Source organism: Thermobia domestica, chromosome 5 (genome assembly GCF_964235325.1).
Source record: "Thermobia domestica chromosome 5, izTheDome1.hap1.1, whole genome shotgun sequence".
Lineage (NCBI taxonomy): Eukaryota > Metazoa > Arthropoda > Insecta > Zygentoma > Lepismatidae > Thermobia > Thermobia domestica.
In genome coordinates, this window is record NC_137458.1 from 159,531,335 (window position 1) to 159,551,131 (window position 19,797).

The 19,797-nt window shown below is 37.7% G+C and overlaps 1 protein-coding gene across 4 annotated transcripts in view; it reads left to right on the forward strand.

Moving 5' to 3' along the window:
* LOC145686206 (uncharacterized) overlaps nt 1–19,797 on the forward strand; it is a 199,645-nt gene that overhangs the window by 286 nt on the left and 179,562 nt on the right. The window lies entirely within an intron of this gene.

The window sequence follows — 19,797 nt, forward strand, 5'->3', positions numbered from 1 at the left end:
TGAATAATAAACAGAAGCCACGCAATAAATTTTCTCGTTGCCAATTCTTAAATCATGTCATGCTGCAATTATTACGTAAACGTTTATGAATTATTAACAAAATTATAAAAATAGACGTTTTCGAAAAACTTGGTCTTAACAGTACTCCATAAAAAAGAAATTTATTTCTTGTGAATTTGAATGACAAATGATTCATATAGGACAGGGGTAAAAGCGGACCGGCAAGTTTTTACTTTAAGCAAGGCAGTGACAATAAGAGATTCATCTGATCCGGTTCCCACAGTTACAGTTCCCAAGAATGAAAGACGGAAAACAAAGTGCCCTGCGGGGCTCTAACCCGCCTTCACCCGCTGACGCCCGCTCGGCAATACTATGTGTGTCAGGAATGGCAACGACATTAGTGAGAAAATATGTATGTGAATAAGGAACAGCAAAGAATTAGTGACAACCTGTGAATAATATTAACAGTGACAGAATATCACTGCCTTGCCCAAAGTAAAGAGTTACCAGTGGACCTGAAAAGGTAGGCGGGCGCATGATGTCACGCTGTCCCCGTTCCTATCTTTGCTCATTTAAATTTTTTAGAAAGTGGGGGACGCCACGGATATTGTCTGGAAGCGGAGAACGGCGTCCCCCGCGTTTCCCTCACGTTTACCCCTGATATAAGGATCTTAATGAAATACATATTTATGAAATACGAAGAAAATTGCCGGAACAGTCTCTGAGAAACTTGTCATTAGGGAACATCCATGATGGACTGGCTGCTGGGCAACCGGCAAATACCCTTCACGGTGATCTTCCAAAAGAATCCTTATTATAAAAGGAACATTTTCAATCTGTAATTAACGCTAATTCCTAAGAGTTAACACTCGCCGCTCCGCCATATGTGCTGCATAGCACCAATAGTTTTTTTTCTAATAACTTTCAGACAATTTAAAGATTTAAAACTATTTTGATTATTTAATTTCAACTTGAAAACTGCAGTGTTTCAATTTAAGATCAATAGGCCGGACAACGGGCCAGAATTAGAATGCATGAACAACTAGAGTATGGTATGGTAGACTAGTTTCGATCCATATATTTTTCTTCCTTCTCAGAACTTAACCTCAATTTTCTTACCTTAAAATAGGAAAATACCATAACCATATTTAGATTGAGCATTTAATATTTACGTAATTTTACATCAATAAGACAATTTAATAGCAAATTAAGCTGCGTTGTTCCAATTTAATTACTTGAAAATAGATAATGATAATGCTGAATATAAACGTGCTTTGCTGTTTATTTTTAAAAGAAAGGTTGTATAAATGTAAACCTGGTTGTAATTACTTACATAAAATCCACAAATATTTCTTCCATGTCAAACAAAATCATATAATTCAGCAACTAAGAAACTTGAACACTGTGCATTATTTAACCCACATGAAGCATACTTCCATTAACACTTACTATTAACTGTAAATAAATTGGCCATTATTTATATAAAATCCACAAGTACGGTGTTCTATCCTATGTCAAGCCCAGTATAATTTAGTAAGTAAGCAACATGAATACAGTATATAAACTAGAGACAGTTGTTACCGTTTACCTTTATAGTATTGCGATACAATAACTACCAATCCATTATAAGCAATATAAATGAAACTACACGATAACATTGAATATAGGAAAACAGTTTGAGACTAAGTGAAATTTGGAACTTTTATTACCATAGAAATAAAACAATGATTGTACTAAGAAAACAGTTAACATAAATTTGAATTAAACTGAAATTTCTAGCAATATTTTATTATTAAACATTGAAATATAAAATTATAGGAATGTGAAAATCAGTGGCGAAGCGTACTATGGGGCTCTGAGGCCGGGCCTACGCTGTTTTCTACCGTATATTTCCTTTATCTATGGTTTCTTATAAAATGAAGTCAATACTTCAACATTTCGGTTTTTTCAGTAACAAAACAGTAGGTTGGAAACACTAAGAGTCTCTTCCGTCTGAGCCTCACCAGATCGCTAGACAGGTTTACGGGCTATGCTACTCAGGAACCGAAGCTACTATCGCTGGGGATTGCACGCATTGTTGGGGAGGTGCGAAGGCTCGCCTCTGGGAGTTTAGTTTTAGCGTTGAAGGCATCTTTCAACGCTAATATGTTATAAAATGATTTCCTAAATACTGAGTGAGAAGTTTCTGTACAGAATTATGCATTTCTATTAGTGATAACTTAATTAATTTTGGTATATATACTCTCAGAAGTTATTCAGAGTAGCTGTTTTCTCCCTCTACATGGGGCCTGGTCCATAATAACTTGTAGAATATGTCTGATACATTAAACATGTGTATACATTTACCAAACGCTACCGCACAAGATAAAATAATTATATTTGTGTGTAATTTTAGTTGAGTTTTCCATTTCATAGAATCAGTGGGGTATTTACGATTTTGTTTCGGTGGACTTTGCTTGTTTCGGGAGGAACTTTGCTGACTTTCTTCCTGGAAATGTGTAAATTCTGTAATATATATAAAACAATAAAAAGTTGCGATAAAATTTCGGTGGGTGCTTAAGCTCGAAGCAAACCCCTTAAATATGCTACTGCATAGAATGCAATATTAAATATCTTGCGTTGATTCAACTGAAGTTCCTTCTGAGCATTAACTTTTCTAATTATAAAGTGATACATTAATTACAGTATTGTAATTACTTTAAAGTGGGAGATGCAAATAACAAACGCTTATCCAAGAAATTTGAGACCTAACTGTAAGAACGTATTTTCTTCTTCTCTCCCTCGATTTTTGAATATGCAGGAAGTGAAAACAGCAAGTGAGGAGGAAATTGCCCTCAATCCACCTGCAAATCCCAGACAGACGAAAGTATGAACTGCACTTCAAAATATTTGTAGTGGAGCTAAATGGGAGTAGTGGTGAGCGGAAGAGTCTTGAGCTTGCAGTGTATGCAAGGGTCTTGCATGCAAGACCAAGACCAGGAATCCCCATGCAATTCCAAGACCAAGACCAAGACCATACCTGCAAGACCAAGACCACGACCAAGACTCTTGCGCAAGAGTATTGTAGAAGTACCGGTACTACTTGGATTTTTTTATAGAATGTGGAAAGAAAGGGGGAAAATCACCATATCTTTCACTTGAATTTCTTGGCTTCAGTAAAAATGCCGCTGGAGAGAATATGTTCCCAGTAGTTTATGCAATCCGTGTGAGTCGATCTGCCTCTGTAGCATATAGCTACAGTATGTCGTTTTCTGAATATATGGTTGTTCGCGTTTTCTGTAGTTATTACTCGTTTTCAAGCCAAACAGGTGTCATCTTGCGCAATGTGAAATTTTTGGTGGAGAAACACCGTATGAGTGGATTTTCTGTTTTTTTTCTTTTCCTCCTCCTTTTTTCATTCCACCATTTCAGTCATTTCTCATCATCACCGTCTCTCTTAGGATTGGTGCATAAGCGCGGGATGTTAAACTAGACATTTCATTTCATTTTAAAGCATTTAGTGGTGTTCTTCTTCCAAAACTAAAGAGAAATGTAGTATTGAACATCGGTAATTCCGTACACCATAGATGCTGACAGCGTGGGTATGGCCTTAGCTCCGAGGCTGAAGCGTCCGTTGGAAATTTTTAATGTGTACTCATAAAGTGAAACTTGAAATAACATTGTCATGACTTTGACAAAAACTTAGTGCATGTGACCGCAAGTTTGATTTCATGGCGGATGTTTATACGTTGAATAATCGTTTATCAAGGTAACTTCTAGCCTCCTTAGGTATACAGCACATCTAGGATTGAGCGATATAACATTATACAACAATAAATAATGCATATTCACAAACGAGAGTGATTTTGTATACTGTAGTTATTTCAATAACATGGAGTTCGACACCGTTATTCTGTATTTCTACTATAGGTCAAAAGTATTTATATAAATTGAGTTCACACGAAAGACATAGACAGTTGAGTCATTTTCAGTTTTCACTCAAATTATTCTAAAATCTTACGAGGATTGATCATAATAATTATTATTTTAATTTCTCTCTCTTTTTTTGCCAACATTGCTAAACATATCATCATCATCATAGCTATTCTGCCATTATTGGCAGATCACTTGCTGCAACCGAGAAGCTTCGGTAGTCCTTAGCCAGTCCTTTCGTCTTAACGTAGCAATTTACAGTTTTAATATCTTCCTCTAACGTCTCCTTCTTTCCCTCCCTCTCTTTCCTTCCACCATCTTTCCTTCCTCTCTCTCTGTTCTACCCTCTAGCACGTTCCTCATAATACAGTTACTCCTCAGCCAACACCTTAACCAGTTCCTCTTTAGGCATGGGCGCGAGACGCGAGAACGCGAGAAGTCTCGTCTCGTCTCGTCTCGCAAATGAGACGAGACTTATAATATTTTGCGAGACGAGACCTGATATCTTTTGCGAGACGAGACTTCAGCAAGTCTCGCATAGTTTACATTTGTGATATTGATATGGTATTCTTTTGAAAGTACCATCATACATATTGAAGAGAAGATAGTTAATAACGTCAGGATCGAGTTTTGTAATAAACATGGGTGTACCGACAGTAGAGCGCCAGCAAAGAGAGTGATGGCAAAAGAGCGACGACCAGGAGAGCGTTAGCCAAGAGATCGACGGGTCAAAAGGCGACGCACAAAGAAAGCGACAGCCAGGAGAGCGACGGTCCAAAAGGGCGACGCACAGAGATCTACAAACTATGGATCAAATGCTTGAAACGTGGTCATAATTCAAAATCAGTAAAAATGGACAAAAAATTGCTATAATGAGGCTTTTGATATTGTTAATTATCAATTTGACATCAAATAAAAAAATGGAGGACCAAATTTGGAAAAAGTAAAATTGGCGAACTGAACTTGGTACATTAGTGCATTTGACTTTGTTGATTACAAACTTACTAATTTGACATTAAAATTTAAAAATTCAAAATGGGGGATCCATATAGCGGACTGCGTCTGAAAAAGTTTGAGATTCGAAAAGGAAAGATACTTTGTCTACTTCAATAGCTAGGACAGAGTCAATCTACCAGTCATTTATTAATTAAAATATAACTTAATGAAGTCATTTTAATTTTTCAGTTAAACAATTGTTCTTCTCCCCCTTATTTTTCGAAAGCTTAGTCCTCAACCATATAGTGTCATTCCACCTGAAAGCGAAAAATCAAGCAAGACGGTCGATTATGTGAATGATAATAACCAGAAATATATATAAAGTTTTAAACCGTGTAGAACAAAAAGGCACAGTGGAAAACTAACAATATTTTGACTCCAGCAAGAAATATGCTTCCTCCACAAGTGGTGAAAATTTCAATTTGTATTTCGACTTACTTCTGTCCCGGCATATGTTTACGTGGCTGCACGTTCCTTGCTGCTTCATGTTCCTTAGCAGCTGTAAAATTCCACAAAAACATTCTTGTAAACAAAGTCCGGGTGTAAAAAGGAATGCAATCACAAACGAGAGTCGTGTTTTTCTGTTTTCACTCCTTTTAGTAGACTCAGTTCACGATTGTTTGTAATTGCTTGCAAAATTTGATTTTGTTTGTAGCGGTTTCAGACCCTGGAATGCAGACAACACAACAATCTTGGTGTAGCGTTGGAGCTTCAAAAGGCTGTAATGGTCACATCTGTTTTGGAGATTGATATGTATTGCTTTGTTTTCTTTCTTTCTCTCTTTCTTTCTTTCTCTCTTTCTTTCTTTCTTTCTTTCTTCTTCTTCTTTTTTGAATTTTGGAGCAACAACAACAATATAAAGTGACAACATGAAAACAGATACTTTAGTGAGGCTCAGAAACACAAATTTGAGCGTTTTCCTAATTTCCGATCAGAAGTTAGAGGGGAAATAGCTCAGCATCCGTTCTCTATGCACTATATACTTTATACCACTAGCACTAATAGGAATTAGAAACACAAAAGATGATTTTTTTCTATAGAAAGTACAGATGATACTTTTTATTCTCTCAAAATTACGTTCCCTTTGACACAGCAAATTTTTCAATATTTCTTTCGAAAATATAATTTTGGTTTAATTCATCGACTTGGACTAAAAAGATCCAAATATTTCGTAACCCAATATGAGTATTTGCGTCACTACTACGTGGTAAAAAAAAAAAGGACTGTCCACATATCTATAGTGCAATTTTGAATTTATTTATTTATTTATTTATTTCATTTTCGATAGAGCTCCAAGAAAATGAACATAACTTAAGATTCAACTATGGCCGTATCTTCAACATGAATGGCGTGCATTACAAACCATTCCATTTTCCTTCCTATCACATATTGATAAGTGTTCAGACAAACACTCAAATCTCGAATGCGACCGCGCGAAGATTTTGGCATAGTTTGTCGTTTCCACATGCAATAACTCTATAGGTATTGTCTACATGTTCAGCCGAATCTCCATGGAAGTTATTCCCTTCATCACCTTCGTTTGAGTCGTCTAAATTTTTGTCAGCTTCCATGTTGGAAATAATTAAAAGGTTTACAGCTTCAGATGACAAATTCTTGATTTTCTTATGAAATGATTTGCCCAAAGAAGAAATGAAAGGATCTATTTTTGCCAAAAGCCTTCGGAACTTATCATCCATGTTTTTAATACGAAAACAGTTTCGAGAAAAATTCTGACAAGCTGACAAGAATTCAGACGGTTCAGACGATGAATTCGATAAAGATTCGGCTGGACGTGTAGACACTTATATGGTTGAGGATGAAGCTTTTGCAAAAGAAGGAGAACAACAACAATTGTTTTGCTGAAAATATCTTCAGTAAATTGTCCACTGATTTCGTGTGTTTATTCTTTATATAACTCCTCCTGCCATTACCACGCTAAATAAACACCAAAAATGAATTGAATTCAGGCCTGGTCATACCGAAAGTGAAAATGTTTACCATTTGCCTAAACAAACAGCTAAATTTCCGTATTTTGTTTTGTTTAATCTTGTTTTTGAGGCGAGAGATAGAGACTGGGCGAGACAAAATCAATCTGTCTCGCCTCGTGACCAGGACTGGTGATATTCAAGAAACGGTTCACATTTGTTTCGAGATAATACATTAACGACATCTCAAGATAGACTAATTTTTCTCTTGTCGCATGTCGTGAGCATCACTAATTAATATAAAAACTACTAATACTATAGAATTAAACTCGTTTGGACCCGACACTACTCGAAACTAGAGCAAATATCGAGTCGAATTGGAGATTTTTTGAACCGAGTTCTCGAGTGGATATAAAATATTTTTATTTCGAGTGAAGCCAAATTTAAAGAAAACTTGTTTGAACTTGCTCGTCCCCAACCCTCGAAGAGAATGGGTCCAGAAAAGATAAATCAATATTGTGCGTTCGTGCTGTACTTTGCAGTAAGGAACAATGCTATCATAATTATGAACTCCCCAAAGATGTTAATGTTCTACAAAATTAATACCTTAGAAGAGCATGCTTCCCATCGAAACATCCCTTCCACACAACATCATCACCTGAAATCGTAGAGACAATCGCAGACGAAGGCAAGTCAGTAACTAATAATTTATTTCTAAACTTTTGGGCTAGGATTTATTTGAACATTTACTATAAATTATGTCGACTAGTGGAAATAAAAAAATACAATTTTCCTTTGTATTATGAAATTTGTATTGATTTTTTATGTTTTACTGTTATTTTGGTAGTTTCAAAGTATCTAGTTAACCCCAGTTTTATGTCGTGGGGTCTCACAGACCCCAAGGAATCATACGGCTCGATTATTTCCTTATTTTGATAGTTAAAGCACAGTACGTTTCTGTCATCTTCAGAAATTCAATTTTACAGTATATTTTATGACTATAACAAATTTTCTTTCGCCTAAGGCATAATTATCTGACTTATTTGTAAACAACCCTGCTTTTTCTGTCGTGGGGACTGTATGACCCCAACTGGGAGTCAGTTTGCTAATAGTTATGAAGAAATTTTAAAATATATTACTGAGACTTTCTGACAATTAACCTAATGTAAAATGATTTCAAAATAGTTCGTACTTGTTTGTTGATGGCAGTGGCGGATCTAGCCGGGGCTGGATGGCCCAGGCCTCTTCAAATTTTTGAACGTCAAAAACAATTGAAGCTACTATTTATATATGTTTTTCTAATTAAAATGGTTTGCGTAAACTCATCATACACCTATCATAGACTGGAATCTGGTTCCCCCCCAATTTTACCCCCTAGATCCGTCACTGGTTGATGGTGCTAAGGGACTGTCTGTTGCAAGGGGGAAAGTACTAGGAAAAGACAATTTATAAATTTGTGATTTTAACTTTTCTTTTACTCTAATAATCACAGAATGTTTCCAAATAAGGCTGATGGGAGAACGTTTGTCTTCTGTCAGCATATTTATTTGTGTTAGTTTACCACAAAATCGACCAAGTGGCCGTACCTCAATTAGGCAAGTAAGATATCTTCACCGGTAAATCCAAGGTATATTCATTTGTAGGTAGCACAGTCCTACCCTCTACATTATCACTGGAAAATTGCGGAGTGACGTAACTTTGTGTGACTCGCAAATTTATCATTGATAATCTAGAAGATGGGACTGTGTTATCTACAAATGAATATTCCTTGCATCCACTGGTCAAGTTATTTGATCGAATTAGGAATACGCGCATCCAGAATTTGATGCATGCAAAGTAAATAGAAAGTTTGGTCGTGTATAACTTACCTTAGTTGATCGCAATTTCTTCCAATCTGAGAAAAAAAGTTAAGAATTTCTTAACTTCCTAATGTGACCCCTGTTTTCGTCTCTCCTTGTAAGCAATCATTGTAGTGTAGTGAATGTCTTAATTAATTTTCCAATCAATTAGGTTTTCGAATGAAATTATTTCTTCTTCTTTATTATGTTTGAACCTAAGAGACCTGGAACTGTTATATAATATTAGCTCCGTACTGTTTGAAGATAGTGAGGAAGAAATTGAAGCAAATTTCAGCGAAGATAAAACTGATTCTGAAGACGAAAATTTTGTGTTGCTGCCAGAAAACGACTATGACGATCCTCCAGCTGGTATTGATGAAGCTAGTGAAAGTGAAGATGAAGTGGGTGAATCAAACGTGAGTGATCAAGAATCAGGAAGTGAAAATATTGTTGTGAACAACTGAGCTGATCCTCAGCAAGTTTCGAAAAACGGAATGTACTGGAATCCCGAGCCGCCGCCACCTACTCAAACTAGAAGACATAACATAATTTCATCTTCGATTGGTGTAAAAAGGAATGTACACGTTGCTACGCCATGGGAAGGATTCAAATTATTTTTCAGTGATGCTATTCTTGACGAAATAGTACAATGCACAAATCTCGAAGCAAGGCTAGTGACTACTGCCGATTCAAGAAGGACAGAAAAAGTAGACTAGTTTGTGAAAAATGCAACAAACATTTTTGTGCAGAGCACCAAGCAGTTATTTGTTGCAACATGTAAATAAACGTGAAAACTTAGTTTTCTTGTAATAATGAGAAATAGATTGAAATGTACAAAATGTGAAATTGTATTTTGAGCATTAATAAAGATTAAATTGTAAAATAGAAGAGGATTTGGTTCTTAAATAAATATTAAGCAAAATAATAAATTGTTAGGTTAGGTTAGGTTAGTGGTCATAGTAAATGTTAACAGTAAACTGTTAGTCGTGAGTTTCAATATAGATATAATCTACGATATTAGGTTAGGTTAAGTTAGTTGTGATTGTAAATTGTAACAGTAAATTGTTAGTAGTCATTTTCAACATAAATACAGTCTAAAATATTCATTATAAATTGCAATATTAAATTGTTATTGGTAATTTTCAATATAGATACAGTCTACGATATTGGGGTCTGTGAGACCCCACGACAAAAGAATACGAAAAAATTTAGGACAAAAAATTGGGGTTAACGGGGTAAGTGTTGTGACTTTTCGGCAACACTGATAGTTGCTTAGTTAGGTGTTCTTGTTTCTTGAAATGGTTTGGTCAGGTTGTCACAATTACTGATTTCATGATAGGTTTAAGTTAACAACGTTAATCAAAATCTAGTTATTTTAGGAGATTTCCTCAAGACAAAAGATTCCAGAAATAAAGATTGTGTTAGTTTTTCTTTGTCACTACTTTCCCAAAATGCAATAAAATAGATTCTTCCATTATCTACACTGTTTTCTTTATTTTCTCTTTGGGGTCGTGAGCCAAGATCTTTGGTCATAAAGTTCTTGAGGAGGGGGAGGCAAATAGGGGGAAAAACCGACACGTTTTGACTTGTGTATCCACCCTCCTCCTGGTGATGAGACAACATCTTGACAAATCATAAAAGCAAGATAGCAAACACCAGTACAATACATTTTTTTTTATTTCTTTATTGAGGACATATTTGGAAGCTGTCTTTTCGGAAAATTTTGTAGACGGAAACAATGAACTTAGGTAACATTGCATATTCGCGGCTGCGGTTTCCGGTCTTCTGTTATTGCACCCTCGGTAAAAATATCCTAGTTCAAAAATATACGGCTCGCTTTGATTTTTCCTTCAGTGCAGAAATTCGAGGCGTCGGTCAGAGGATACCATATCTTCACCCTCTCTCTCTGTTTCTCTCTGTCTCTGACACTCTGACTTTCTTCTTCCTATTATCAATGCATTATATATATATATATATATATATATATATATATATATATATATATATATATATATATATATATATATATATATATATATATATATATATATATATATATATATGAGGGGAAAAGACACGTGTTTAGTTCCAATATGATGTAAAGCCTCTGTGTTTAGAACAGATTTGTTCCCCCTGCCCACCAAATTGTTTTCTTACGGTAACTTGTTTTATGAAGGCAGAAAAAGGGCCTATTGGCTTGTTTAAGAAGGAAAATTTTTTAGTCAAAATAAAGCAGTTGTTTCTTTGGGAACCGGTCAAAACCCCCACAGCCAAAACACCCACACTCAAGAAATGTCAAAACGCCCACACAAACGGTCATAACCCCCACACAAATGGACAAATCTCCCAAACACACAAATGGTCATAACCCCCACAGCCAAAACCCCCACACTCAAGAAATGTCAAAACGCCCACACGATCGGTCATAACCCCCACACATATGGACAAATCTCCCAAATACACGAACGGTCAAAACCCCCACAGCCAAAACCCCCACACTGGTAATCGGTCATAACCTCCAACGGTCATAACACCCACACAAATGGACAAAACAGCCACACATAGCAACGGTCACAATCCCCACATAAATGGACAAAACCCCCACACAAATGGACAAAACCCCCACACAATCGGACAAATCTCCCACACTCTGAAATGATCCTGGTTGTGTGTTGCCATTGTACTTTTTAATAACATTTTTTATTCCACTTAAACTGATGTTGCAACTATTCTTCTTGCACTTTTTTGTAATGACAGAAACACTAAAGTGGGCGTCGTAAAGAGCCGCAACAAAGACGAGCAATCACGATCATTTCAGAGTGTGGGTGATTTGTCCGATTGTGTGGGGGTTTTGTCCATTTATGTGGGAATTGTGACCGTTGCTATGTGTGGGAGTTTTGTAAATTTGTGTGGGAGTTTTGATCGATTTTGTAGGCGTTTTGACATTTCTTGAGTGTGGGGGTTTTGGCTGTGGGGATTTTGACCGTTCGTGCGTTTGGGAGATTTGTCCATTTGTGTGGGAGTTATGACCGATCGTGTGGGCGTTTTGACATTTCTTGAGTGTGGGGGTTTTGGCTGTGGGGGTCTTGACCGTTCGTGCGTTTGGGGGATTTATCCATTTGTGTGGGAGTTATGACCGATCGTGTGGGCGTTTTGACATTTCTTGAGTGTGGGGGTTTTGGCTGTGGGGGTTTTGACCTAGACTCGTTTCTTTCCGTAAACATACATTTAGGATAAATGGATTTATGGCTGCAAGACGGATCCTCTCACCAAAACCAGAACTGATATTTGCTTAGCTTTCATTCGTCAGAAAAGGAGGGAGAGAAAAATGCTGTCGGTACTCCACTACTTTTTTATGGTTTTGTTTTGATTTTGAGGAAAAAAACTAGTGTTTCAGATTGCAAACAGTTTGAAATATTATTTCAGATGAGCTTGGTTTGTTGCGTGAATTTAATTCCTTTCCTCAGTTTGCGAAAGACGGATTGTATTGAGATGAAAGTGCATTTAAGTTGTGAAATATATATTACTAACGCTGCATGTTTACTATAAATACGGCTATTTGAGTTACCGTTCTTACCAAGTTATTTGAAAGCTTTTATCTTGCAAGTAAGATTACTCAAATGTAACATGCCGATTTCATTCATACTTCGCATAGACAGAGAATACAGAAAAATGGCATTTTTTTAATACCGAGAATGTGGGGCGTAAAATCAAGCAATGTGAATCGGAATGAATGGATAAGCATTGTGTAACAATGCAACTATTAAGCAAAACTATGTAAACTTTGAGTATACATTATTTTAAAAGGGTCGAATGAAGACTACATTATTCCAGTATTGATTTGCGAGACCGCGAGACGAGACTTCCAAAAATTTGCGAGACAGCTTTTGATTTTGCGAGACGAGACGAGAGTTGTTTCAGTTCTCGTCTCGTTTGGTGTCGCGCCCATGCCTATTCCTCTTCCTGCTCTTAACAAAATCTAAAATTCTTTTTTTTCCATACTGCTACTATTTCTAATTCGTTTTCTGTTCAACCCAAAGAAGTTTGTTCAATAGAAAGATTAGCTAATCGTGATAGAAAAGGAAAAAGCAACTTGACGGCTTTAGGGAGTAAAAATAATTTTGCAATTAATGGTATTTCAATAATCTTGCCGTCTGGATTTCCTTTCATGCGTCTCAGGGGTAACCTCCCCAGTTTGGGAACAAGCGGAGTGTTGGATCTGTTAAAAAAATATAAGAAGATTACGAAACGTTGTGATTTATCTTAGAAGCAGTAAAGCGTGGACACCAATTTTTTTAAAAATAAAGGACACCAATTTTTTTAAAAAAAATTGTATTACATTTAGAAACATACATTGTATTTCCGTTACTATTGGCGCATTGTAGAATTCATTATTCCTTATATCCAGAGTAAAATTTTCCTATGAAAAGCATAAGATTTCTTAAAAGCAAGACTTGCAAGACTCTTGCAAGCAAGACCAAGACCAAGACCAAGGATTCCAGTGCAAGACCAAGACCAAGACTGGAGGTGCAAGACCAAGACCACGTGGGTCTTGGTCTTGGTTTTGCATTTGCTCGCCACTAAAGATAAGTATGGTTACTAAAGGTATTTTTGGGATGTTTAATTACAAAAAAAAAAAAAAAAAAAAACTTATCTCTATTACAGTTTTTACTTTATAGTGATCAACGTTAAAACCGTACGTGGTTGATTTCTGCCATTTTCAGTTTGAATAGAAGGTTAAGAGTGAATGTGAGTACTTTTCTTAGAAAACTAAATCGATTCTTTAAAAAAACTCATCTTTTTTTATATATAGTTTCTGATCTATGTAGATCAATACTGAGACTGAAAGTTGTAGTAAATTTATATCACTTCCGATTTTAGTACATTCTTCAAGATGGAGATGAAAGGTCTTCTTGGGACGCTGGATCAATTGCAAGAAACCATGTCTCGCTATATGTTACTCTCTTTGCTCTCTAGTAATCAATGTTAAACCGAAAATGGCTAATTTCTACCTCTACCATGGGTAAATCATCTTCATTAACGAACTTTTCTAAATAATTGTTTTAGCTATCGATCCCAGGAGACGGAATTCAATAACTCCCTTACACTTAGTAGTTCGCGTGAGAAGCAAAAGTCATATAGGCTAATTGTTTGATCCTGATAAATCGACGTGTGTTTGTCATATTTGGTTGTATTAGGTAGTAATCCTGTGGAACAGAGAACGTTGAAGTATTGAAAGTCTAGGTCGTGTTATACGAAAAGTTTTCGTTATGTTGAGAAAGTGGTATCGGTATACCTTGATACTGAAAACAAGAAAACATCGAAAACTACACAAATACCGAAAACTATCGGAAAATCGACATAAAAAAATTCCGACATTTCAAACTATCGATCGATACATCGAAATATCGCAAGTCCTACCACAACCCTGTGCACTAAAGGTGCGTGTGCTAGCCAATAGGCTAGCGGGAAGAGCTGTGCCCAAACTCACGAAATCGGCGCTCACGAGTTCGGAACTCACGCTCACTCGACTTCAACCTCACGAAGTGAGCGTCAGGTTGAGTGAGTGTGAGGTCAGACTAGTGAGGTGAGAGTGAGGTTGAGTGAGTGTGAGGTCAGACTAGTGAGATGAGAGTGAGGTTGAGTGAGCGTGAGGTCAGACTTGTGATGTGAGCGTGAGGTTGAGTGAGCGTAAGGTCAAGCTGGTGATGTGAGCGTGATGTCAGACTGGTGAGCTGAGCGTGAGGTTGAGTGAGAGTGAGGTCAGACCGGTGAGGTGAGCGTGAGGTCGAAATGAGTTTGTGAGCGTGAGGTCGAAATGAATTTGTGAGCGTGCGGTTAGGTCAAAGTAGTGGTCACCTCTGTCTAGGAGTGTAATTTGGAGTTTTGTTTGGGGAGAGTGCAAGATTCTCAATCGATATAGGGCCTACATAAAGTTTTATGTTTTTCATTTGTACAGAGTCTATCAGAAAAATGTATACACTCTTTGACATCCTGTATCAGGATACTGGCATTGACAATTGTGAAATTTAATTATGTTGTAGTATGGTTTTTCGCCCAACAGATGTCGGCATTGTCAATTGTTTTCAGTTAAAATTATATTAAAGTACGGTTTTTCGCTTAACAGATGTCGGTACTACGCTTTAACACCATTTATTATTGTAGAACTCATTAATAGTATTACCCAATAATTGTGGAACTTTCCTTTCCCTCTATCTTTCTCCTTCCACCAGCACCATACAATTCGTGGCTCTTTGTATATGAATAAAGTGTTAAGAAAAAGATTCATATAGTGTGTTATGTTCAATATTCTACGTAGTTTATAAGCCAGAAACTTGGGTAATACGGAAGATAAACTCGTTGGGATATTTATTATTTGGGAAAATTCTGTATTTTAATGGATGAGATAGAAACTACGTGTGGAAGGGAAAACAGGGAGAGGCAGAAGAAGCGACATATGATTCATGGTATTAAAACGGAAAATTACCACGTCAAGTCGATAACGTTAGCTGAAGAGCACTGGCGGATAAACCGATTCCCCTAGCAAAACTTAAAAAAAAAAATAAAGCTTATAGGAATAAAGTTTTGTAACTTGAGAGAGGCTCTAAAGTTCGGTACAACGCTGGGAATGAGAAACTGCTGTCGACGCCACTACTGAAGACCATGGAAACCTTTCTGTAAGCAGCAAGTAAGGAACAAAAAATAGAAGAATGATTTTGATGATGCCTTACATCAAAAGAAGTACTCTTAAGTCATTAATTCTTGCTGCAAATTAATGTACTCGTAAGTATTACAATACGAATTCTCCCCCTGGTTTTGTGGCCAAGGTCCCGGGTACGATTCCCGATGAGAGCAATAAAATTTTAACATATTGCACTGGTATGGATTCTACGTTAAACTGTAGGTCCACGTTTCATATAGTCTCAGAGCTGAAAAGTAATGCTGAACTTGAACAAACGAATTCCAATTCGTTGTTCAATTTCGGGTCACTATTCAAATGCATCAAACCTTTTAGGATTTAGATTTCTGGCATCTATGGCCATCGTAGCCCGTCAAGTATGAGGGATGACGTTCCTCGGCGAGCACACTATCCGGGTAAAGGGAGGGAAGAAGGGATTGGGGAAGGAAGGAAGCGGCTTGGGACTTATATGTTAGGTACCACCCCGACAACTGCTTGGTGCGAATGAGGAAAACCCAGGAAAACTTCATTCAGGACGGCTGGCCTGAAAAAGCTTTTGATACTTTTTCGACCGACTGCCCCCAACGGGAATCGAACCAAACCATTTCTTGTTAATGGAAGTGGAATGATGATTCCACACAAACAGAGGCAGGGATCGCGGTGGTTCAATGATACAGAGCTCACCTCTAGCCTGTGGGGTCCCTGGTTCAATCCCAGCTCTTATCAAGTGGGCTTTGTGGTGAACGAAAGCCATGGGCGTGCGTTTTCCCGTTTTTTCCCACATTTTATTCCACCACTATCTCTTATCTCATCACTGTCTTCCTTAGCTTACGTGGATAATCGTAGGACGCTAAACTAAAAAAGAACAAGTGCAATTTAAAACGCTTATTATCTTATTTAGCATGGATAAATTGATTATTTATTTATTTTTCATTTAAAATGGCGGAGTTAAGGCATAACCTTTTCGTCCACTCAACCATTTACATTTTTCTTTTACAATCGGATCTCATAATAGTTTTTTTTACAACAAGAATAAAAAGGATATACACACTTAGGCAACGTTAAAGAGTTACAGACATACAGAACAATACAAAGAAAATAAAACATGAAAAGTGAAAATGAAACTTATTACATATAAAATAAGCACTAAAATAAACAAGCGACAATGCTGAAGACATGTTAAACTATAGAAGCAGAGAGAAACAAAGAAATCAATCTTCATTATATATAACATATAAAATACATTTCTTTGATTGACACTATAGATAAAAAGATGCACATACTTATGTGATTGTGTATAATACACCCTCCATTCCAAAAGATACCGAAGGTTTTAAAAAAACAAAAAAAGCAATGTACATTTTGGAACAAATCATTTTTATTAATCAATGTATTCCCCTTCTGCATCGATACACATATTTGCACGCTCCAACAAGTTGTCAAACGACTTCTCCATGTCCTTTATTGGAATGGTCTTTAGGACGGCGGTCGTCGCCTTCTCAATGGCATCAATCGATGCGTGCCACTTTCCTTTCATCGCCAAATGCAGTTTCGGGAACAGATAGAAATCGCACGGAGCGAGATCTGGTGAATAGGGCGGATGATGCAACCGAATAATGTGATTTTTGACCAAAAATTCAGTTACAAGTCGCGAACGATGTGATGGTGCATTATCGTTCAAAAGAGTCCAACTGCCGATTTCGCGATATTCGAGCCGAATACGACGAATTCTTGCCAGCAAACGCTTCATGACGCCCAAGTAAAACTCTCCAGTGATTGTCTGGCCGGGCTGAACAAATTCTTTGTGGATAATTCCTTTTGAATCGTAAAAACAAATCAGCATCACCTTAACTTTTGACTTCACCAAGCGACTTTTTTTTTGGGTGTTCCTTCATCCGGCCCTCTCCATTCAGCACTTTGTCGCTTTGTTTCGGGCTCATATTCAAAACACCACGTCTCGTCACCAGTTACAATCGATTTCAAGAAGTTTCGATCCTGCCGAGCACTTTTAACGATGTCTTTGCAATGCGGAATTCGATCAACTTTTTGGTCTTCGGTGAGTTTGTGTGGTACAAACCGCGAATTAACCTTCTTAAGGCCCAAAACTTCGGTCAAAATGCGGTATGCGGTTGTTTGAGGAATGCCTAATTCCATTTCAATAACTTTCACCGACGATTTTTTGTTATGTTTGATGAATTCACGCACTTTTTCGATGTTTTCTTCCGATAATCCGGTTCTGGGAAGGCCTGATCTTTCGTCATCATCCAGCGTCTCTCTACCCGATTTGAATCGCCTGAACCACTCGTAAACTTGCGTACGGGATAGACACTCATCACCATATGCATTTTGTAGCATTTGGTGAGTTTCACTAAAAGTTTTACCCAGTTTAACACAAAACTCAATTGCAGCTCGTTGTTTGAAACTCATTTTCCGACCGATGTACACAACACACTGACAGTTGAAACGCAATAACTTTGTTGCCGTGCATCCAAATGTCATGACATTTATACCAGTTGTCAATGAAAGACTACGCCATCTACCGGTAAAATATTACAACAGATGGCACTAGTGGTACTATTTGTTTTCAAAAGTTCGGTTTCTTTTGGAATGGAGGGTGTATATACGTACATACACATGTATTAGAAAGGAATAGAAAAGGAAATAAGAAAAATAGAAAGAGAGAGAAGAAAGAAAAACGAACGACTGTATGGTAACGCAAGGAATAGTTTCGTATGTAACAACTTTTATTATTATTATTATTATTGAAGACCTTCATTAGAAAGACATTCTTTAAGGCGACGTTTATTATGCTGACCAACATATATTAAATCATAGTACATTCCAATACTCACCCGTATTTCGCACCCAAACGAGCTGCTGCGAAGGTCTGCGAATAAACAAGAAGAAAAGGACCTTCGTCCGGGAACCAATCGAGGAAGATGATGATCTATGACCCCTGCAGACCAGTGGCTCACTCGCAGGACCTCCATGGGGACATGTTCAGAAGGGCGGAGACGACGACCCACACTGGACCCAACTTCCTCAGGGTCATCCTCGCTTTCCGTGTCCGATGCTGGGAAAACGCACTCCGCCTTCACACAGCACATGGGGCCCCGGCCGCTGCGAGCGGTGATTGCTGTAGACTCTCGTTTCTTACTTCGTGGATTCACCGACAGGGATCTCTATTCTTATCTATTTATCTAGGATACACAGAAAGAGAGAACAAAACACCAAAGCACTGTCTCGAATACTCCCGGGTTCCTTCACTGCACAACAACCATCTGACAAAGTGAGCCTAGTTTCTGCCAGCGATCATCGAATCCTCTCCCGGTCAAAACAGCGCAAGGACAAAAAAGCGCATGGACAAAAACCGCGCAAGGATAAAAACAGCGCATGCAAATACCGTTTGGACAATAACAGCGCATGAACAAAAACCGCGCAAGGACAAAAACAGCGCATGCAAATACCGCATGAGCAAAACATCCCATGGATAAAAACCATAGATGAACGTTTTGCACTAGGCTCACTCGCGCTCGAGCTCACTTCTTTCAACTGGGCTCCCGCTCACTCGGGCTCGCGCTTCCGACCGCTTCCCTCAACTGCTCTCCAATCGCTCGCGGTCACTTGGGCTTGCACTCACACGAACGGGTCAAGTTGTGAATTAGGTTGAGAACCACTGCCACAGACTGTTTACAATTTTTATAGACATCTTTAGGAAAGATGAGTCAGAAATAATTACAGCAGAGGTCCCTTAAGTTTAACAACAAAAATGTCTTTACTGTTTTTCAGGTTGCATATTTGAAAGGTACTCTTCCCAGTTAAACAGATATAGGGACAAAAACAGCGCATGGACAAAAACCGCCCAAGGACAAAATCAGGGCATGCAAATACCGCGTGCACAAATACAGCGCATGCAAATACCGTTTGGGCAAAAACAGCGTATGAATAAAAACCACGCAAGGACAAAATCATTGCATTCAAATACCGTGTGAGCGAAAACAGCCCATGGACAAAAACCATAGATGAACATTTTGCACTAGGCTCGCTCGCACTCGAGCCCACTTCTTTCAACTGGGCTCGCGCTCACTCGGACTTACAGTCACTTACCTCAATTGTGCTCGCGCTTCCGACCACTTCCCTCGACTGTTCTCGCAATCACTCGCGCTCGCGGTCACTTGGGCTCGCACTCACCTCTTTCAACTGGGCTCGTAGTCACTCGGGCTTGCACTCTCACGAACTTGTCAAGATAGAAATTAGGTTGAGAACCACTTTTATTTTATTTATTTATTTAAAGAAAGAAGAAAATGTATGTATTGGATGTATCCAATATATTAAAGAATATACATAAAAGTAATAAACATACTAAATTATAAAAAATAACAATATACAAAATATTAATGGAATAAAATAAAAGTATAAGGAAAAATTATTTGCTACTGAAAGTAGC